Source organism: Pristiophorus japonicus, chromosome 3, assembly GCF_044704955.1.
Source record: "Pristiophorus japonicus isolate sPriJap1 chromosome 3, sPriJap1.hap1, whole genome shotgun sequence".
Taxonomy (NCBI): Eukaryota; Metazoa; Chordata; class Chondrichthyes; family Pristiophoridae; genus Pristiophorus; species Pristiophorus japonicus.
Genome location: NC_091979.1, coordinates 77,970,231 through 77,992,097, shown reverse-complemented (window position 1 = coordinate 77,992,097; position 21,867 = coordinate 77,970,231). Strand labels below are relative to the sequence as shown.

The 21,867-nt window shown below is 49.6% G+C and overlaps 1 protein-coding gene across 2 annotated transcripts in view; it reads right to left on the bottom strand.

Annotated features, from left to right (window-relative positions):
• cfap221 (cilia and flagella associated protein 221) overlaps window positions 1–20,317 on the bottom strand; it is a 431,960-nt gene extending 411,643 nt beyond the window's left edge. Inside the window, exon 1 of one of the 2 annotated variants that reach the window (XM_070874512.1) lies at window positions 20,246–20,317. The gene's annotated coding sequence lies outside the window, so the exon portion shown is untranslated. The remainder of the gene's footprint in view (window positions 1–20,245) is intronic. The other variant, XM_070874515.1, reaches the window with a different exon arrangement.
• Between the last annotated feature and the right edge of the window lie 1,550 nt (window positions 20,318–21,867).

Genomic DNA, 21,867 nt, shown 5'->3' with positions numbered 1-21,867 from the left:
CTCCTCAGCACGGACTACAAAATCTTCGCCAGGGCGATGTCTGCTCGCCTTGGTGCCGTGCTGGACCACATGATCCACCCCGACCAGTCATACACGGTCCCGGGCCGGACAATCCACGACAACATCCATCTGGTCCGGGACCTCATCCATTGTTCCCAGGAGGCTGGTCTGTCGGTCGCCTTCCTATCCCTCGACCAAGAGAAGGCGTTCGACAGGGTGGATCACGACTATCTGCTCGGAACTCTGCGCGCTTTCGGGTTCGGGACGCATTTCGTCGCCCGGATCCGACTTTTGTACGCCGCCGCGGAGTGTCTGATTAAGGTTAACGGGTCCTTGACGGCGCCCCTTCGCTTTAGGAGAGGGGTGCGCCAGGGATGCCCCATGTCCGGCCAGTTATACGCCGTTTGCGTGGAGCCTTTCCTGCGCCTCTTGCGGACGAGGTTGACGGGACTGGCTCTGCAAGGGCCGGGCGTGGAGGTCGTCCTCTCGGCTTACGCCGATGACGTGCTCCTCGCGGTAGAGGATCCCGCTGACCTGCGGAGGATGCGTGAGTGCCAGGAGATTTACTCGGCCGCGTCCTCCGCCAGGATCAACTGGGAGAAATGTTCCGGACTCCTGGTGGGTCAGTGGCGGGTGGACTCCCTGCCGGAGGAGCTCAGGCCTTTTGCCTGGAGCACGACCCATCTCCTCTATCTGGGAGTCTACCTTAGCCCCGACGAGGAAGCCTGGCCGGCGAACTGGCAGGAGCTGGAGGCCAAGGTCGCCGCTCGCCTAGGGCGCTGGACAGGACTGCTCCGAGTGCTGTCCTACAGGGGTCGAGCGCTAGTCATAAACCAGCTGGTGGCCGCAATGCTGTGGTACCGGCTGGTCACTTTGACCCCTCCCCCTGCGTTTGTCGCCAAGATACAGAAGAAGCTGGTGGACTTCTTCTGGAACAACAGGAAGCACTGGGTCTCTGTCGCGGTCTTGAGTCTCCCGCTTGAGGAGGGCGGTCAGTCGTTGGTGTGCGTCAGCGCCCAGCTCGCGACTTTCCGTCTTCAGACCCTGCAGAGATACCTTTACGTCGAGCCCCCTCCTAGGTGGTGTGCTCTGGCGAGGTATTTCTTCCGCCAGCAGCTCGACCTCAATTATGACACGCAGCTCCTGTTTGTGAACTTGGGGGGTGCCAGGACCGCCCTCCGGGAGCTGCCTGTCTTTTACAGGGAACTCATCAGGGTCTGGAACAAAGTCTCCACCAAGCGCAGCTCTCCGCCGGCTGGAGTGGCGGCCGTCCTGCAGGAGCCGCTGCTCGGGAATCCGTACCTCCACGGCCGAGGCTTCATGTGGCGGTCGGAAGAGAGGGCTGTGGCTGGTGAGGTGACCAGGGTCAGGGACCTGCTCGATGGCGGAGGAGCGGGCTGGATGGCGCCAGTCACGCTGGCGCGGCGCCTAAATTCTGCCAACGTCCGCCGCGCGGCCGATGCCATCGAGTCGCTAAAAACAGCTCTGGGCCCTGACTCCGTTAGGTGTATCGAGGAGGCTCAAGCACGTGGGGAGATCCCGTCCGAACTGACCCCCGTCCGGACGGAATTCCTCATCGGCGCCAAACCCCGGAACCTCCCTCGGGGGCCGGCGCCTCACAACTTGAGCCGCCTCGGGGAAATCCCCTCCGTGCCTTTCAGTTCCGCGCGGAGGGGTTTCCTGTACGGGCTGCTCCTGCACACCCTCAACTTTGCCATCCTCGCCGGCCGTCCGGACACGCCATGGCGTACCATCTTGCCGTCCGGAGGAGGCGGGGGTCCCCGATGGAGGGCACTCTACGCAGGGGTCCTCCCACTATTCATCGGGGACTTGGCCTGGAGGGTGGTGCACGGAGCAGTGCCGTGCAACAAATTTTTAAGCCGGTTCACGGACTCCCAGGCCGCCTGCAATTTCTGCGGTCTGGAGGAGTCCGTGTTCCATGTTTTTATTGAATGCACAAGGTTGCAGCCCCTGTTCCACTATTTGAAGGGGCTGCTCCTGAAATTCTGGCTGCACTTCAGTCCCACTCTCCTGATCTTTGGGCACCCTGTGCGGAGGGGAGCGGGTAGGTCCGAGGGCCTCCTCGTAGGACTGCTCCTGGGCACGGCCAAGGGTGCCATCAGCCGGTCCAGGCAGCGGGCGGTCGAGGGGGTCGTTCAACCTGACTGCCTGTCTCTCTTCCGCTCTTACATCCGATCCAGGGTGTCCTTGGAGATGGAGCACGCGGTGTCCACCGGTACGCTCGCGGCCTTCCGCGAGAGGTGGGCACCGGAGGGACTGGAGTGCATCATCACGCCCGGCAACCAAATTTTAATTTGATTTTACGTTTTAAAGTTTAATTTGTTTTAATTGCCGGTGCTTTTAGTGTCCCCCTCTCCTTTTATAGGGGGCACTGGAAAAAGGAAAAATTTGATTTTAGTGCCCCAAAAAAAAAAACACAAAAAAATAAATAAAAAAGGGGCCTTGTAAATGTCTTGTGTGTGTCATCCAGGTCGGGTGGCACGGATACATGTTTTATGTTTTTGCAGGTGAACTCCAAAAAGAGTTTCATGCACAAGGAGGCCGCCGCCGAGACCATCCTCATTCCTGCAAAGGAACTCCGGGACTTTTTGGCCCAGAGCCAGGGTCACTGCAACCAAGCCCGACTGGCCCTGGAAAAATGGTCCGAGCCAGAGCTGATCAAGGGGTCCGTCCGCGCCGCCGTTAAAACCTTGGCCGCGGGCGGGCCCTTGACAAAGGCGCAACACCTTGAGCTGTGCGAGCTCGAGGGACTCCTCGCTGGGCTGCGGAGGGAGCGGAGTTCAACAAAAGACTCCGCTCCCCCCCGCACAATAGGTTAAGGTAGAGGTTGCACTATGCTTTTGCCATGAAGATAACCATAGCCAGCCTCAACGTCAACGGCGGCAGAGGGGCACGCCGTAGATTTGACAATTTTTCGCTCCTGCGGGAGGGGAAATATGCGGTGTGCTTCCTGCAAGAAACCCACACCGTTCCGGGAGACGAAGCCACATGGCTCCTGGAATGGCAAGGAGAGGTCCGCATGAGCCACCTCACCGCCATTTCTAGTGGGGTGGCCATCTTGCTGGGCCCGCATTTTCAGCCAGAGATCTTGGGGGTCGAGGAGCCCGTGCCAGGCCGCTTGCTACATGTAACGGTTCGCCTGGGGGACGTGCCGCTCCATCTCGTGAGCGTGTACGCCCCTCAGCCCGGCCCGCAGCAAACGCGCTTCTTTGAAGAGGTGTCCGCTCTTCTTGGCTCCGTCGACGTCGGCGACTGCATTGTCCTCGGGGGGGATTTTAACTGCACCCTCGAGGCGAGGGACCGCTCCGGTGCCCCGCAGTGCATGACGGCGATGGAGAAGTTGAGGGACCTGGTCGGGTCCTTCGACTTGGTGGACGTCTGGCGAAATCTCCACCCCGACTCCAGCGCCTTTACTTGGGTGAGGCCTGGAGTAGGATGGTCTAGAGTCGACCGCCTTTACGTGTCTCGGGCGTACGTTTCCTGCGTCCCGGCGGCCTCCATGCGGCCGGTGCCGTGTTCGGACCACCACCTGGTGTGGGCGGAGCTCGCTTCGCTCCGCGCGAGGACGGGGTCCGCGTACTGGCACTTTAACAACCGGCTGCTGGAGGACGTGCGGTTCCAGGACTCGTTCCGTCGATTCTGGTCCGACTGGAGAAGGAAGCAGGGGGGCTTCCCCTCCTTGAGGCTATGGTGGGACGTGGGCAAGGCTCACGTCCGCGTCTTCTGTCAAGAGTACGCGAGGGGGTCGAGCAAGAGGCAGGCGGCCAGAGTCGTGCGCCTAGAAAAAGAGGTGCTCGACCTGGAAGCCCGTCTCGGTCAAGTCGTCCAGGACCCGGCCCTGCGGACGGTGTACGAAGCGAAGAAGGCCGCGCTGAAGGACCTGCAGCTCGTGGGGTCCCGAGGCGCGTTCGTGAGGTCGCGGATCCGGTTCCTGCGGGATCTGGACCGCGGCTCCCCCTTCTTCTACTCGCTGGAAAAAAGGCAGAGTGTCCGTAAGCAGCTCTTGACGCTGCTGGCCGACGACGGCTCTCTTGTCTCGGATCCGGAGGGCGTCAACAACAGGGCCCGTGAATATTACGGGGCTCTGTTCTCTCCGGATCCGTCCAGCGAGGAAGCGCGTAGAGTTTTGTGGGAGGACCTGCCGAAGGTCAGCCCGGAGGGCGCCGAAAATCTGGAAGCTCCGCTAAGCCTGGCGGAGCTGACCGGTGCCCTCGCCCGGCTCTCGAGGGGAAAATCCCCGGGGCTGGACGGGCTGACCGTGGAGTTCCACAGGGCGTTCTGGGACGCAGGGCAGTCATCGTCCTGCTGCCTAAGAAGGGCGATCTCCGCCTCCTTAAGAACTGGCGCCCGGTCTCCCTCCTCAGCACGGACTACAAAATCTTCGCCAGGGCGATGTCTGCTCGCCTTGGTGCCGTGCTGGACCACATGATCCACCCCGACCAGTCCTACACGGTCCCGGGCCGGACAATCCACGATAACATCCATCTGGTCTGGGACCTCATCCATTGTTCCCAGGAGGCTGGTCTGTCGGTCGCCTTCCTATCCCTCGACCAAGAGAAGGCGTTCGACAGGGTGGATCACGACTATCTGCTCGGAACTCTGCGCGCTTTCGGGTTCGGGACGCATTTCGTCGCCCGGATCCGACTTTTGTACGCCGCCGCGGAGTGTCTGATTAAGGTTAACGGGTCCTTGACGGCGCCCCTTCGCTTTAGGAGAGGGGTGCGCCAGGGATGCCCCATGTCCGGCCAGTTATATGCTGTTTGCGTGGAGCCTTTCCTGCGCCTCTTGCGGACGAGGTTGATGGGACTGGCTCTGCAAGGGCCGGGCGTGGAGGTCGTCCTCTCGGCTTACGCCGATGACGTGCTCCTCGCGGTAGAGGATCCCGCTGACCTGCGGAGGATGCGTGAGTGCCAGGAGATTTACTCGGCCGCGTCCTCCGCCAGGATCAACTGGGAGAAATGTTCCGGACTCCTGGTGGGTCAGTGGCGGGTGGACTCCCTGCCGGAGGAGCTCAGGCCTTTTGCCTGGAGCACGACCCATCTCCTCTATCTGGGAGTCTACCTTAGCCCCGACGAGGGAGCCTGGCCGGCGAACTGGCAGGAGCTGGAGGCCAAGGTCGCCGCTCGCCTAGGGCGCTGGACAGGACTGCTCCGAGTGCTGTCCTACAGGGGTCGAGCGCTAGTCATAAACCAGCTGGTGGCCGCAATGTTGTGGTACCGGCTGGTCACTTTGACCCCTCCCCCTGCGTTTGTCGCCAAGATACAGAAGAAGCTGGTGGACTTCTTCTGGAACAACAGGAAGCACTGGGTCTCTGCCGCGGTCCTGAGTCTCCCGCTTGAGGAGGGCGGTCAGTCGTTGGTGTGCGTCAGCGCCCAGCTCGCGACTTTCCGTCTTCAGTACCTGCAGAGATACCTTTACGTCGAGCCCCCTCCTAGGTGGTGTGCTCTGGCGAGGTATTTCTTCCGCCAGCAGCTCGACCTCAATTATGACACGCAGCTCCTGTTTGTGAACTTGGGGGGTGCCAGGACCGCCCTCCGGGAGCTGCCTGTCTTTTACAGGGAACTCATCAGGGTCTGGAACAAAGTCTCCACCAAGCGCAGCTCTCCGCCGGCTGGAGTGGCGGCCGTCCTGCAGGAACCGCTGCTCGGGAATCCGTACCTCCACGGCCGAGGTTTTATGTGGCGGTCGGAAGAGAGGGCTGTGGCTGGTGAGGTGACCAGGGTCAGGGACCTGCTCGATGGCGGAGGAGCGGGCTGGATGGCGCCAGACACGCTGGCGCGGCGCCTAAATTCTGCCAACGTCCGCCACGCGGCCGATGCCATCGAGTCGCTAAAAACAGCTCTGGGCCCTGACTCCGTTAGGTGCATCGAGGAGGCTCAAGCACGTGGGGAGATCCCGTCCGAACTGACCCCCGTCCGGACGGAATTCCTCATCGGCGCCAAACCCCGGAACCTCCCTCGGGGGCCGGCGCCTCACAACTTGAGCCGCCTCGGGGAAATCCCCTCCGTGCCTTTCAGTTCCGCGCGGAGGGGTTTCCTGTACGGGCTGCTCCTGCACACCCTCAACTTTGCCATCCTCGCCGGCCGTCCGGACACGCCATGGCGTACCATCTTGCCGTCCGGAGGAGGCGGGGGTCCCCGATGGAGGGCACTCTACGCAGGGGTCCTCCCACTATTCATCGGGGACTTGGCCTGGAGGGTGGTGCACGGAGCAGTGCCGTGCAACAAATTTTTAAGCCGGTTCACGGACTCCCAGGCCGCCTGCAATTTCTGCGGTCTGGAGGAGTCCGTGTTCCATGTTTTTATTGAATGCACAAGGTTGCAGCCCCTGTTCCACTATTTGAAGGGGCTGCTCCTGAAATTCTGGCTGCACTTCAGTCCCACTCTCCTGATCTTTGGGCACCCTGTGCGGAGGGGAGCGGGTAGGTCCGAAGGCCTCCTCGTAGGACTGCTCCTGGGCACGGCCAAGGGTGCCATCAGCCGGTCCAGGCAGCGGGCGGTCGAGGGGGTCGTTCAACCTGACTGCCTGCCTCTCTTCCGCTCTTACATCCGGTCCAGGGTGTCCTTGGAGATGGAGCACGCGGTGTCCACCGGTACGCTCGCGGCCTTCCGCGAGAGGTGGGCACCGGAGGGACTGGAGTGCATCATCACGCCCGGCAACCAAATTTTAATTTGATTTTACGTTTTTAAAGTTTAACTTGTTTTAAATGCCGGTGCTTTTAGTGTCCCCTTCCCTTTTATAGGGGGCACTGGAAAATTGTGATTTTAGTGCCCCAAAAAAAGAAAAAAAAAAGAAAAACTCAAAAAAAAAGGAAAAAAAGGGCCTTGTAAATGTCTGGTGTGTCACCCAGGTCGGGTGGCACGATTCAATGTTTTATGTTTTTGCAGGTAGACTCTAAAAGAGTTTCATGCACAAGGACCCCCAGGTCCCTCTGCACCGCAGCATGTTGTAATTTCTCCCCATTCAAATAATATTCCCTTTTACTGGTTTTTTTTCCAAGGTGGATGACCTCACATTTTCCAACATTGTATTCCATCTGCCAAACCTTAGCCCATTCGCTTAACCTATCTAAATCTCTTTGCAGCCTCTCTGTGTCCTCTACACAACCCGCTTTCCCACTAGTCCTTACTACTAGGGGAATCAAGGGAGTATGGTGAGAAAGCAGGAATGGGGTACTGAAGTTGCATGTTCAGCCATGAACTCATTGAATGGCGGTGCAGGCTAGAAGGGCCGAATGGCCTACTCCTGCACCTATTTTCTATGTTTCTATGTTTCTAATCTTTGTGTCATCTGCAAATGTTGTTACACTACATTCTGTCCCCTCTTCCAGGTCATCTATGTATATTGTAAACAGTTGTGGTCCCAGCACCGATCCCTGTGGCACACCACTAACCACCGATTTCCAACCTGAAAAGGACCCATTTATCCCGACTCTCTGCTTTCTGTTAGTTAGCCAATTCTCTATCCATGTTAATACATTTCCTCCGATTCCGCGTACCTTTATCTTCTGCAGTAACCTTTTGTGTGGCGCCTTATCGAATGCCTTTTGGAAATCTAAATACACCACATCCATCGGTACACCTCTATCCACCATGCTCGTTATATCCTCAAAGAATTCCAGTAAATTAGTTTAACATGATTTCCCCTTCATGAATCCATGTTACGTCTGCTTGATTGCACTATTCCTATCTAGATCACCCGCTATTTCTTCCTTAATGATAGCTTCAAGCATTTTCCCCACTACAGATGTTAAACTAACCGGCCTATAGTTACCTGCCTTTTGTCTGCCCCCTTTTTTAAACAGAGGCGTTACATTGGCTGCTTTCCAATCCGATGGTACCTCCCCAGAGTCCAGAGAATTTTGGTAGATTAGAACGAATGCATCTGCTATAACTTCCGCCATCTCTTTTAATACCCTGGGATGCATTTCATCAGGACCAGGGGACTTGTCTACCTTGAGTCCCATTAGCCTGTCCAGCACTACCCCCTAGTGATAGTGATTGTCTCAAGGTCCACTTTCCCGTGACCAGCAATTTTTGGCATAGTTTTTGTGTCTTCCACTGTGAAGACCGAAGCAAAATAATTGTTTAAGGTCTCAGCCATTTCCACATTTCCCATTATTAAATCCCCATTCTCATCTCCTAAGGGACCGACATTTACTTTAGTCACTCTTTTCCGTTTTACATATCGGTAAAAGCTTTTACTATCTGTTTTTATGTTTTGCGCTAGTTTACTTTCGTAATCTATCTTTCCTTTCTTTATTGCTTTCGTAGTCATTCTTTTCTGTCGTTTAAAATTTTCCCAATCTTCTAGTTTCCCACTAACCTTGGCCACCTTATACGCATTGGTTTTTAATTTGATACTCTCTCTTATTTCCTTGGTTATCCACGGCTGGTTATTCCTTCTCTTACCGCCCTTCTTTTTCACTGGAATATATTTTTGTTGAGCACTATGAAAGAGCTCCTTAAAAGTCCTCCACTGTTCCTCACTTGTGCCACCGTTTAGTCTGTGTTCCCAGTCTACTTTAGCCAACTCTGCCCTCATCCCACTGTAGTCCCCTTTGTTTAAGCATAGTACGCTCGTTTCTGACACAACTTCCTCACCCTCAATCTGTATTACAAATTCAACCATACTGTGATCACTCATTCCGAGAGGATCTTTTACTAGGAGATCGTTTATTATTCCTGTCTCATTACACAGGACCAGATCTAAGATAGCTTGCTCCCTTGTAGGTTCTGTAACATACTGTTCTAAGAAACAATCCCGTATGCATTCTATGAATTCCTCCTCAAGGCTACCCCGTTCGATTTGACCAATCGATATGTAGGTTAAAATCCCTCATGATTACTGTCGTTCCTTTTTCACATGCCTCCATTATTCCCTTGATTATTGTCCGCCCCACTGTGAAGTTATTATTTGGGGGCCTATAAACTACGCCCACCAGTGACTTTTTCCCCTTACTATCTCTAATCTCCACCCACAATGATTCAACATTTTGTTCATTAGAGCCAATATCATCTCTCACAACTGCCCTGATATCATCCTTTATTAACAGAGCTACCCCACCTCCTTTCACTTCTTGTCTATTTTTCCGAATTGTCAGATCCCCCTGTATGTTTAATTCACAGTCTTGGCCACCCTGCAACCACGTTTCTGTAATGGCCACCAAATCATACTCATTTGTAATGATTTGTGCCGTCAACTCATTTACTTTGTTTCGAATGCTGCGTGCGTTTAGGTAAAGTGTTTTAATATTAGTTTTTAAACCATGATTTTTAGTTTTGACCCCTCCTGCAGCCTCTTTATATTCACACATATTGTCCCTTCCTATCACGTTGTGGTTTACACTTATCCTCGTGCTACTCTGCTCTGTTGCCTCCTGCCTTTTGCATTCTTTCTTGGGGTTCTGTTCATTTGAGCTCTCACCCACTCTAACTAGCTCAGAGCCCTCTCCTGGGTTCCCATCCTCCTGCCAAGCTAGTTTAAAGCCCTCCCAACCACACTATCAAAACCACCCGCGAGAACATTGGTCCCGTCTCTGTTGAGGTGTGACCTGTCCGACTTGTACAGGTCCCACCTACTCCAGAAGCAGTCCCAATTGTTCAGGAAACTAAAGCCTTCCCTCCTACACCAATGCTCCAGCCATGTATTTATCTGACTAGCCTTCCTATTTCTACCCTCACTAGTACGTGGCACTGGCAGTAATCCCGAGATTACCACCTTTGAGGTCCTGGCTTTCAATCTTACTCCGAACTCCCTAAACTCAGCTTTCAGGACTTCACCCCTCTTTCTACCTAGGTCGTTGGTACCAATGTGGACCACAACCACTGGCTGTTCCCCTTCCCTTCCCAGAATGCCCTGCAGTCGCTCAGTGACATCATTGACCCTTGCACCAGGGAGGCAACACACCATCCTGATGTCACTTTTGCTGCCGCAGAAGCGTCTATCTGCTCCCCTAACTATTGAATCTCCGATCACTGTAGCCCTTCCTGTCTTCTTCCTCCCCCCCTGTACAGCTGAGCCACCCACGTTGCTGTGGACTTGGCCCTGGCTGCACTCCCCAGAGGCATCACCGCCCTCGCCAGTCGTCAGAATAGAGTACCGGTTGGAAAGCGGGATAGCCTCAGGGGACTCCTGCACTACCTGCCTCGCCATACTCTTGTGTGCGGAGGTCACCCATTCCCTATCCTCCTGTACCCTTTTAATCTGTGGGGAGGCCAACGCCTGAAACAAGCTATCCACGTACCTCTCGTTCTCTCGGATGCTCCTCACTGCCTCCAGTCCTCGCTCAAGCTCCGAGACTCGGCGCTTGAGCTAGAGGAGCTGGAGACACTTCCTGCACATGTGGTCATCCCCGCTGCGGAAAGCATCCAGGAATTCCCACATGGCACAGGTATTGCATTCCATTTGAACGAGCTGCCCTGCCATCCCACTAGTTACCCTTAAATTACCCAGCAAAAACACTGACTCCCACTACACACACTAAACAACTATTTAGTAATTTATCCTCTTATCTATTAAAACACAAAATCAAAGAGATATACTCACCAGCCGATCAGCCAACCACTTACCAGCTTGGCTGTGACGTCACTTTTGTGATTTCTTGTCCCTCCTCCCCTCACTGCTCGCTCACCGACTGCCGCTGGGCCTTTGTAGTCCGCTGAACCCGGACTGCCGTGCTCCTCCCCGTATACTTAACACCTTTCTTCCACCGACCACAATCTCTACCCTCCTTCAACCATGATCTCTCCCCTCCCCAACCTCTCTCCTCACCCCCCCCCGCCCCCGACACAATCTCTCCACCCCCCCCACCAAGCACAATCTCCCCTCCATCACAACACAATCTCCCCCGACCCTCCCCCAACACAATCTCCCCCGACCCGACCCCAACACAATCTCTCCCCCTCCCCCAACACAATCTCTCTCCCCCTCCCCCAACAATCTCTCTCCCCCTCCCCCCACAATCTCTCTCCCCCAGCACAATCTCTTCCTCCCGTCCCAACTCCAGCATCCCCCGCCCCCCCAAAGTTAATTTATTTCAGCATTTTTTTTTAAACCTTGATTCCCATTATTGATATATCCTCGTTTTGAACTTTTGAAACAATTTACAGCACGTTCCAGCGGGCATTAATAGATAACAATTAGACGTAGAAACCCTGTCAGATTTTCTCTTCCTTCACCTAGAGATGCTAAAGCCAATTGGAGTGCTTCTACTGCTGTCCCAGCTGAGGTCAACCAAGTCAGTACCACATTGGTGATCAGATACTACAGGCTTTAAATGGAATTTTTTGCAATTTCAAACTACCACCCCTCAACCTTTTCAATGTCTTTCTCAGATTAGGTTTGGAATTATGTTCAGTTTCATTCACAACTCCTCTGATAATGAAGCAGTCCATGCCATACAATAGGATCTAGTTAACATCCAAACTTGAGTAACAAATAGCAGGTAGCAATCATGCCACATAAGCGGCAGATAATGGACATTTTAAACAAAAGAAAGCCCAGCCACCTCGCCCTGACCATTGCTAAGCCACCCCCCACACCCCCACCATCAACATCTTTGGGGTCACCACTGACCAGAAACTTAACTGGACCAGCCACATCAACACCATGTCTACAAGAGCAGGACAGAGACTAGGTACTCTGCAATGAGTGGCTCAGCTCCTAAATCCTGAATACTCTCCACGCACTGGGAACAACCACAACAATCAAGATGCTTGAAACCATCCAGGACAAATCAGTTCACTTGATCGGCTCCTGTATAACTGTTGTGTATGCAATAACTGTTAGACTGAGTACTGTTTGACTCCAAGAGGTATGACCTTGGCTCTGCTTTATTAAGGCCCAAAGTGCCTAATATACAAAATGGCTGGCCTTTTATACTTGGGCTGCACACACGTGCATGCAGCCCAATGACCTCCAACAGTGACGCCATCTAGTGGATAGTGATCCCAAAAGTACATACATGACAACCACTGAACTCAGTATCCACCCCCTCCATTGCGAATGCACTGTGGTTGCATTACTTATGATCTACAGGTTGTACTGCCGCAACTCACCATGGCTACTTTAACAGCATCTCTGCCACTAAGAAGAAGAAGAGCAACAATGTTGTGGGAACACCATCACCTTAAATTTCCCACACACCATCCTGACATATAGGCCCAGAAAAATTCCTGCCTCCCGGGTCCGTACGGAGTATGTACGGACCCAGTAAGGCATCGCAAAGTCGATTTTCAGCGCACAATGCACATGCATTGAAAACCGGCTTTTCCAATCTGTCAAGCTGGAGTTTGACAGATCCTCCGCATCTCGGCAGCCAGGATATTTGCATGGGCAAGATTGTGGTATTTATTCATATCTTGCCTAGCAGATGTCCTGAAAACTCTTGCGCCTGATAAAAGCAGGCACATAGCCTACTTTTACAGACGTAACAATTTTAAAATACACAAAAATATTATAAAATAAAATTTAAAAAACAAATGTGGTTGTTAAAAACCCTCCCCACTATGGTAAATTTATTTTAAACCAAATTTTAAAAACTTCTTTTTTTTTAAATCGGAAAAAAAAATGTGTATAATACATAAATAACTTTAATTTACCATAATAAAAATGTGGTGTATTTTTTTCTATTTTTTTTTAAGAGTTTTGTGTGTTTGTGGAGGGGGGGAGCGTTCTCATTCATAATAATGGAAACTCCAACTTACGAGGTTCCTATTATTATGAATGAGAACATATTTTTACCTGGATTGGCTGCCCAGAGCCATGTGACTCCTGCTCCAGCCCTGCGCACGTCCTGACGTGCACGCGCTGCAACGCGCAGTCAATGGAGACCTCAGGACCGGGAACTCGCATGGGCACAGGAGAAACAGTAGATGCGCAACTTTTAACTTTTTCCCTCGATCGCCCGCAGGAAGCAGCCGACTGGGATTTCTGGGCCATATTGTTATGCCTTTATCATTGGTGGGTCAATATCCTGGAATTTCCTACCTAACATCATTATGGGAGCACTATCATTTTCTCAGGGCATAAGAGATGGGCAATAAATGCAGCCTTGCCAGCATCGCTCAGCTCCTGAGGCCTGAGGGAAACAAGGAAAAAAAAATTTGGCGAGGCAGTGAAAGGACTGCAAGGTCGTAATAAGTTAAAAAATACATATTTGTGATGAAAATTCCAAAGCCTTCAGGAAAAACAGAGGCAAGCAACACAGATGAGTGAAATAGCTTGTACTGGGAACAAGACTCCATCTTGATTATTCAATATTGAAAAATATTAAAAGATAATTCTAATGCTACTTGGGATGCAAATTATCATTTTCTTTTTTCGAATTGTTAAAAAATAGCTTTAATAATGACTTTATAAGTTTATTACTCCAGGATATAATTGTGCTGGGTTGTATTTTTGTGTCTACCTTAACCAGCTTTACAGTGCAGCAGCTGTGGTCTTGGTGCCAGGCACAAATAAAAGAAAATGGAAACGGAACTGAAAACATAACAATTTGGAACTCTAAATGGTTAGTAGACAGTACTTTGGAAAATCTAGACAATTTATTCAAAATAGTGATAAACACCTGCAACTGGAAAAAGATAATCTGGAAATCATCTTTCTTGAGATCTGATTTTCTTTAATAAAAGACACATCACTCTAAGTACAAATAGAAAAGCTTAATTTTCCGACCAAGAGCCAGAATTCAAGAATTGTGCCTATCTGGATGAATTACCTAGAATGGTGAATATTTAAAACAGTTTATTCTTTAGACTGATGCAGTGTGTCTTAATTTATCTCCCTGACATTAACTTAGATTATTGGTTTCGATAGCACATTACCTTTGTTTATAAAAATGTAACCCGTCCAATAATATCAGCAGAAGTCATGACCTAGTTAACCTAGTTTTTTAAATGCATGCTAAAAAATCAAAGAGCAAGTTATTATTTAAATGGAGAAAGATTGCAAAGTGCTGCAGTACAGCAGGACCTGGGGGTACTTGTGCATGAAACACAAAAGGTTAGTATGCAGGTACAGCAAATGATCAGGAAGGCCAATGGAATCTTAGCCTTTATTGCAAAGGGGATGGAGAATAAAAGCAGGGAAGTCTTGCTACAGTTGTACAGGGTATTGATGAGGTCACACCTGGAATACTGCGTGCAGTTTTGGTTTCCATATTTACGAAAGGATATACTTGCTTTGGAGGCAGTTCAGAGAAGGTTCACAAGGTTGATTCCAGAGATGAGGGGGTTGACTTATGAGGAAAGGTTGAGTAGGTTGGGTCTCTACTCATTGGAATTCAGAAGAGTGAGAGGTGATCTTATCGAAATGTATAAGATTATGAGGGAGCTTGACAAGGTGGATGCAGAGAGAATGATTCCACTGATGAGGGAGACTAGAACTAGAGGACATGATCTTAGAATAAGGGGTCGCCCATTTAAAACTGAGATGGAAAAATTTCTTCTTTCAGAGGGTTGTGGATCTGTGGTATTTGCTGCCTCAGAGAGCAGTGGAAGCTGAGACATTGAATACATTTAAGACAGAAATAGACAGCTTCTTAAACGATAAGGGAATAAGGAGTTATGGAGAGCGGGCATGGAAGTGGACCTGAGTCCATGATCGGATCAGCCATGATCATATTGAATGGCAGAGCAGGCTCAAGGGGCCGTATGGCCTACTCCTGCTCCTATTTCTTATGTTAGCATTTTTTTTTAAAACTTAAGTTGATTCTAAAATTTTTGTACAGTACTCACTGCATTGAAAAGTCAGCTTTTTTTTATGAAATGTAGTGGACTGTGCTTGTATTCTATGAAAAAAAAGACAATATAGGGGAACAGAAACAGTTAAACTGTTTTGAATCACTATCAAGAAGTAAAAATTAATTTATATATCTTTTTCTAGCAATAAAATGTCATACTGTTGAAACTAGCCAAAAATGATAATAGTCACTTTCTCCTATACAGGTTGAACCTCCTTTATTCGGCATCCTCGGGACCTGGCCCGTGCCGTATAAGAGATTTTGCCAGATGAGGGGAGGTAACGTGTTCTACCATCTTTTACAATTGCCAGCCCCCAGCCCCAGCCAGCCAGCCCCGATAAAGATATCCCCCACCACCGCCCCCTCCCCTCCCCACCCCACAATCTCCAAAACTCATTGAAAGTAACGAAGAGGTATTTTGTTTTTGTTTGGCAGAGCGCCAAGGGCAGCGGGGAGGGGAGGGGACGAGTGGCCAGCCCGAGGACACGGCCTGCTGGCCCGACCCCAGAGGGAGCACCGACGGCAGTAGGGAGCGGAGGGGAGGAGGGGCCAGCCCGAGGACACAGCCTGCCGGTCCGACCCCGGCCTGGGCACTGGAAGTAAGTCGATAGGACTCCGTGCAATCCTTGCGCTAAGACGGGATCGCGTTAACAGCAAGCCCGCCCAGCGTAAACGGAGCTATGGTGGCTCTGTGGTTGCAGGAGTTCCCGGAATCAAGGAGAAAGATAGCAGCCAAGCTCGGCAAAGCGAAAAACTAGCCAGGAGGTTTAAAATTTTTTTTTAAATAACTTTTATCAAGCTTTTATTTATAATTTAGTTCAAAATATAATTATTAGTAGTACAGGTTGAACCCCTCTCCCCTCCACCCGCCCCAAACAACTTGAATACCTACCCTCAAGGCTACTTAGGCAATCAGTACCTTCAGAATTGGACCGAGGAAGGAGTCTCCATCATCAGGAGAATAGAGAATATTGGTGAGTAAGAAAAAAATGATTTGCGCATGCACCATCCGGCGGCCAGGAATGGTGCTGGACGAGAGGTGATGCCGGATAAGCGAGACCCGGATAAGAGAGGTTCAACCTGTATAATAGTGCTTTCTAAAGTAGTTTGAAATGCTTCATTAGAGGTGTTTTTATTTGGCAATCTTAAAAGCTAAACAACAAAAATATTTTAAAGAAATTGTGCTCTAATAAGGCTTTTTTGTGAACAAAACTTTGTCACTTTGGAATTAGCTGGGAAGAATGTGTTTTACACTCTGAAGCAGCGCTAACTGCAATTAAAGGACAAAGCATAATATTTAGACAGAGCCATTGCAAAGCGCATAACAATTAGACATCAGTTTCACTACTACTATTAACGTGTATTAGGTCTAGATAATTGGTTATCTTGAAACTTTAACAAGGTAGTTCGATTTCATGTCAAAATGTATAATAGAGTGGAAAATGGATTATCTTGTGACATTAGAATAAACAAATGCAAGGTTATTGGTGTTAAAAAAAGGGGTTGAATGTATTTCAATGCACCAATTAGATTCTATCTCCTCTATTTGATAATTTGTTAACCTTGTTATCTTATTTAATTCAAAATATAATTATTAGTAGTACAGGTTGAACCCCTCTCCCCTCCACCCGCCCCAAACAACTTGAATACCTACCCTCAAGGCTACTTAGGCAATCAGTACCTTCAGAATTGGACCGAGGAAGGAGTCTCCATCATCAGGAGAATAGAGAATATTGGTGAGTAAGAAAAAAATGATTTGCGCATGCACCATCCGGCGTTCTGTTATCTTAAGCCATTGTGCCTTGTGGCCCCGCAATTTCTCAAAAGCCTTCTGGCTCATAATTGACTGACTCGCACCCATGTCCAACTCCATTAATACCGGAATACTGTTCAATTTGATTTTCAGCATGATAGGGGGGCTCTTGGTGGTGAAGGTGTGTACCCCATACACTTCTTCCTCGGGTTGAGTTGCCTCTCTTTGTTCTGCGTGATCCGCGCCAGATCGATCATCCTCTGCCGACTCTGCCACGTGGTGAGTCACAGCACTTTTGCACATTCGCTGGAGATGCCCCATTGTTTCGCAGCCTTTGCACACGTAGTGCTTGAATCGACATTAATAGGCTCGGTGATTACCCCCGCAGCGCCAACATGGTGCTAATGGATCTGCATTCACACCCGATGGCAGACTCTGAGTCATCCTAGGCCCTGCCACATGCAGTTCTACCTGCTAGCGACGTTATTTTATGCACAGTACTTGCCGATGAGCTTCGATGCTGGGAAGATATCTGTCTGGTATTATCAAAGTTATTGCATGCAAAGTTACATTTTGGCAGGGGTTGAGAGAAATTCAGATCATTCATTCATTGCCATTTTCCCCCAGAGGTTGAAGGGATCCAGAATCCCATTCTTGTCCCACCAAATACTTGTAGTAGTACAGGTACCAGTTCTTGACTTATTCATAAGATTTCCTTCAGCTATTGACTGTTGACTCGCTTAAGATTGGACTTGTGTGCACCTGCTTCATTCATAATTCTTCAGATTTATTGTCACACACTTAGCCCAGAAATTTTCCATTAAACTTGTCAACTTTATTAGTCGGGAAATTGTGTTGGGGAAATTGATGGGATTGAAGGCCGATAAATCCCCAAGGCCTGATGGACTGCATCCCAGAGTACTTAAGGAGGTGGCCTTGGAAATAGCGGATGCATTGACAGTCATTTTCCAACATTCCATTGACTCTGGATCAGTTCCTATCGAGTGGAGGGTAGCCAATGTAACCCCACTTTTTAAAAAAGGAGGGAGAGAGAAAACAGGGAATTATAGACCAGTCAGCCTGACCTCAGTAGTGGGAAAAATGATGGAATCAATTATTAAGGATGTCATAGCAGTGCATCTGGAAAATGGTGACATGATAGGTCCAAGTCAGCATGGATTTGTGAAAGCGAAATCATGCTTGACAAATCTTCTGGAATTTTTTGAGGATGTTTCCAGTAAAGTGGACAAAGGAGAACCAGTTGATGTGGTATATTTGGACTTTCAGAAGGCTTTCGACAAGGTCCCACACAAGAGATTAATGTGCAAAGTTAAAGCACATGGGATTGGGGGTAGTGTGCTGACGTGGATTGAGAACTGGTTGTCAGACAGGAAGCAAAGAGTAGGAGTAAACGGGTACTTTTCAGAATGGCAGGCAGTGACTAGTGGGGTGCCGCAAGGTTCTGTGCTGGGGCCCCAGCTGTTTACATTGTACATTAATGATTTAGACGAGGGGATTAAATGCAGTATCTCAAATTTTGAGGATGACACTAAGTTGGGTGGCAGTGTGAGCTGCGCGGAGGATGCTATTAGGCTGCAGAGTGACTTGGATAGGTTAGGTGAGTGGGCAAATGCATGGCAGATGAAGTATAATGTGGATAAATGTGAGGTTATCCACTTTGGTGGTAAAAACAGAGAGACAGACTATTATCTGAATGGTGACAGATTAGGAAAAGGGAAGGTGCAACGAGACCTGGGTGTCATGGTACATCAGTCATTGAAGGTTAGCATGCAGGTACAGCAGGCGGTTAAGAAAGCAAATGGCATGTTGGCCTTCATAGCAAGGGGATTTGAATACAGGGGCAGGGAGGTGTTGCTACAGTTGTACAGGGCCTTGGTGAGGCCACACCTGGAGTATTGTGTACAGTTTTGGTCTCCTAACTTGAGGAAGGACATTCTTGCTATTGAGGGAGTGCAGCGAAGATTCACCAGACTGATTCCCGGGATGGCGGGACTGACCTATCAAGAAAGACTGGATCAACTGGGCTTGTATTCACTGGAGTTCAGAAGAATGAGAGGGGACCTCATGGAAACGTTTAAAATTCTGACGGGTTTAGACAGGTTAGATGCAGGAAGAATGTTCCCAATGTTGGGGAAGTCCAGAACCAGGGGTCACAGTCTGAGGATAAGGGGTAAGCCATTTAGGACCGAGATGAGGAGAAACTTCTTCACCCAGAGAGTGGTGAACCTGTGGAATTCTCTACCACAGAAAGTAGTTGAGGCCAATTCACTAAATATATTCAAAAGGGAGTTAGATGAAGTCCTTACTACTCGGGGGATCAAGGGTTATGGCGAGAAAGCAGGAAGGGGGTACTGAAGTTTCATGTTCAGCCATGAACTCATTGAATGGCGGTGCAGGCTAGAAGGGCTGAATGGCCTGCTCCTGCACCTATTTTCTATGTTTCTATAAATTTACTTTTAAAATCTTTTATCAAGTGTTTGCCTGTCCATCTCCACCTTGCCATTGAACACCAACCACTGCCTGCTTTTTTGCTGCCAAATCCTCTGACTAGGATAAATATTTTACTTGGAAAATGTCAGAGCCAAGCTGAGGTGATTTCTCAGCTTTCTCCCCATCTCTCTGTTACCTTGTCTGAAAGATTGGTTCAGTCAAGGTTTATGGGTATTTTGAAAAAGCTTGCCAATTTCCGTGTAACCAATAAACTGTCTGTGCTTAAAGTCCATCCCAATACTGGAACTATGATATATTTACTATTACAGTTTATCACGGTTCTAATTTAACATGTATCCTGAAAGAGAACTAATGGGAACCTTGCTGACCAGTAATGACCCAAACACATTTAGAATTAATGGGCACTGTACTGTACAAAGAAATCTAGATTTACAAATATGAAAGATTAGTATTCATTTCTGCAGGGTCAGATATGCTGTCCTTCCAAATAACAGTACATTCTCAGTTTGTGAATCTATGTTAACGACATGATATCTGAGCAGTTCATGGATGGTTACGAGTGATTGGAGTTCTTTACTGTGCCTCTGCAGCCGTCGCTAAAAATGTATTGCAGATCTCAGTAACTTTTGTTGCAGCTCTCGATCTTTGCCACTTATTTCACTAAAAGAGCTGCGCTAAGAAAATAAATCTTCCCGGGTTTAGGTTGAAGTTGGGCTGAGGGCTAGCGTTGGATTGAAGCGGGTAGGGTTGGGCGTCAAATGAATCTATTGCAGAGGGGCATTATGCACTCTATTGGTGTCGACATGGAAGACGATGCACTTGATGGATATGCCGGCGCAAAGGAGAGGACTTGCTATGTGGGGTCAATGTATTTCCTGAAATCAACGATGATGCCTCTGCTGCCCCAACGCCTGTCAGAAGGTGCTGGGCAGGACCAGCCATTGCAGGGTCAATGGTCCTCGGGGAGGGTTGAGTATCCTTCCTCAACTTTAATCACCGGCCCGCAGCATAGGAAGCAGCAGAATCTGCCAGGATGGTGCCGAACTCACTCCACCTTGTGCTTCAAATGCACGGGGTGAATATTTGTAAAAGGACGAGTGAAACCAGGATTCTCTCTCTCTCTCTCTCTGAAAGGGGAAGGGTTTGTGTGTAATACTGCACAGTAAACAGCTGGATTAGGCGGCATACAAAGCAGAGGCGGACCTCGTCTACTTTGTGTAACACCTATTTACCGAGGTTGTTCTGAATTCACTCACCCCACGGTTCGTCGCCAACAGTGAAACTCTGCGGGTCACCAGTAGCTCCGGCTCCTCCGGCCTCCGCAACAGCCCCGTTACCATAGCAGCAGAGCCGCCAAAACAAACAGCGACTTCCGGCCGAGTGATGAAGGCACGCTGAGGAGCTCGAGCTTGGTCATGGTGCCCGCGAAAGCATTTAAAGCTTTACTCCCAACGTTTGCTCTCATCCTCACCCCCCACCTCTTTAAAGTGGTGGTCTGATATTATTGCAGAATTGATTCAGGACCACAAAGATATACCAATTGTATTTTAAACTCAATTTTTGTGAGGTTTGACCAATCTGGACATTAATCAAATGCTCCACCCAACAGGATGGTCCTTGTGCCTTTGTGGGTAGGACGTTCGGGAGGATAGCAGACCAGGGCTTCCTGGGGAAAACGTGGTGGTGGGGGGTGGAGCAAGGCTGCTGCATTACCTGAGGGGATGGGGAGCATTTAAAGCTTTCCATAAGACAATTCAATGGGTGGGATAGAGCACACTATAGTGTAGATTGCATACGGTCTGTGGGGGATGAACTTTTCTAACAATGAAGTGTTTTGGGGCACTCAGTTCTCACAAAAGCTTGTTTTATATACGTCTCCATTGTGATGTGTGTAGCACTCAAATCACTGACTCCACACGGTCTTGTGTTGTAGTAACTACTGTGACCTTAGTCCTTTATTGTGCAACTCCAGAGTGCCTTCTCAGGTGTGGTGGGTAGTCTTTTATACTCTGTCTTGCAGGTACTTTCAGGTCTCCCACCACAGCGCCCTCTGTGGCGCACCATTGTATTTATACATTTAATGTACCTGGACAATACATAACATCTCACTCCGCCCCCCCCCCCCCCCAGTTCCAAAAACCATTGCTAGTAACCTCGGCCTTGTTCGTCCTGGTTGGTTTGTGAGTGTGAGTCCATGACCATCCACTTCCCTCTTCCCCCCCCCCCATGTAGCGATTATGCTAGCATGTGGTATTTGCAGTCCTTACATGGGTGATGAAGTACACGAGTATAACCTCCAACAGAAAGCAGGTATACATAGACAGTACATTTGTATGGTACATATGATATATGGTACAGATGTTATGTCAAAAGGTTGCAGGTGCACTGAACAGTTATTTAATCCCAGCTCCACTGGGTGAGGTACGGTGGCAGTATACTGCCTCTTTTTGCCCGAGGTGATGGGCTGTGCTGAGACAGTGTATCGCAACTAGTGCGTTGCCTCTATTCTCAGTAGTTGCCTTAGCAGCTCATCTGCAGCCGCTGAACCATTGCATGAATCACATAAAATTGGAAATTGCATTGGCCCCTTAGGCATGTCAGTCATGGATCCATTAACCCTTTTATTTGTACCTCGTACTCTTTTCGTAATTCATATCCATTATTTTAAGCACAGTAACCATTCAGCATTAAAATATTAACTCTTATCATAAATCCGTCATCCTACATTCACATTGCTCATTTAGATTCGCTCTTGCCTTACAAAAGTCTCTTTGTGGGGACAGCCAACGGTGTAAGGCCCTTTTAAGACTCCCGGGTGCATTTCCCTTTTAAGATGCCATCTTGTGTTTCCCACGAGGCTTTCACTGGGCGTCGCCAT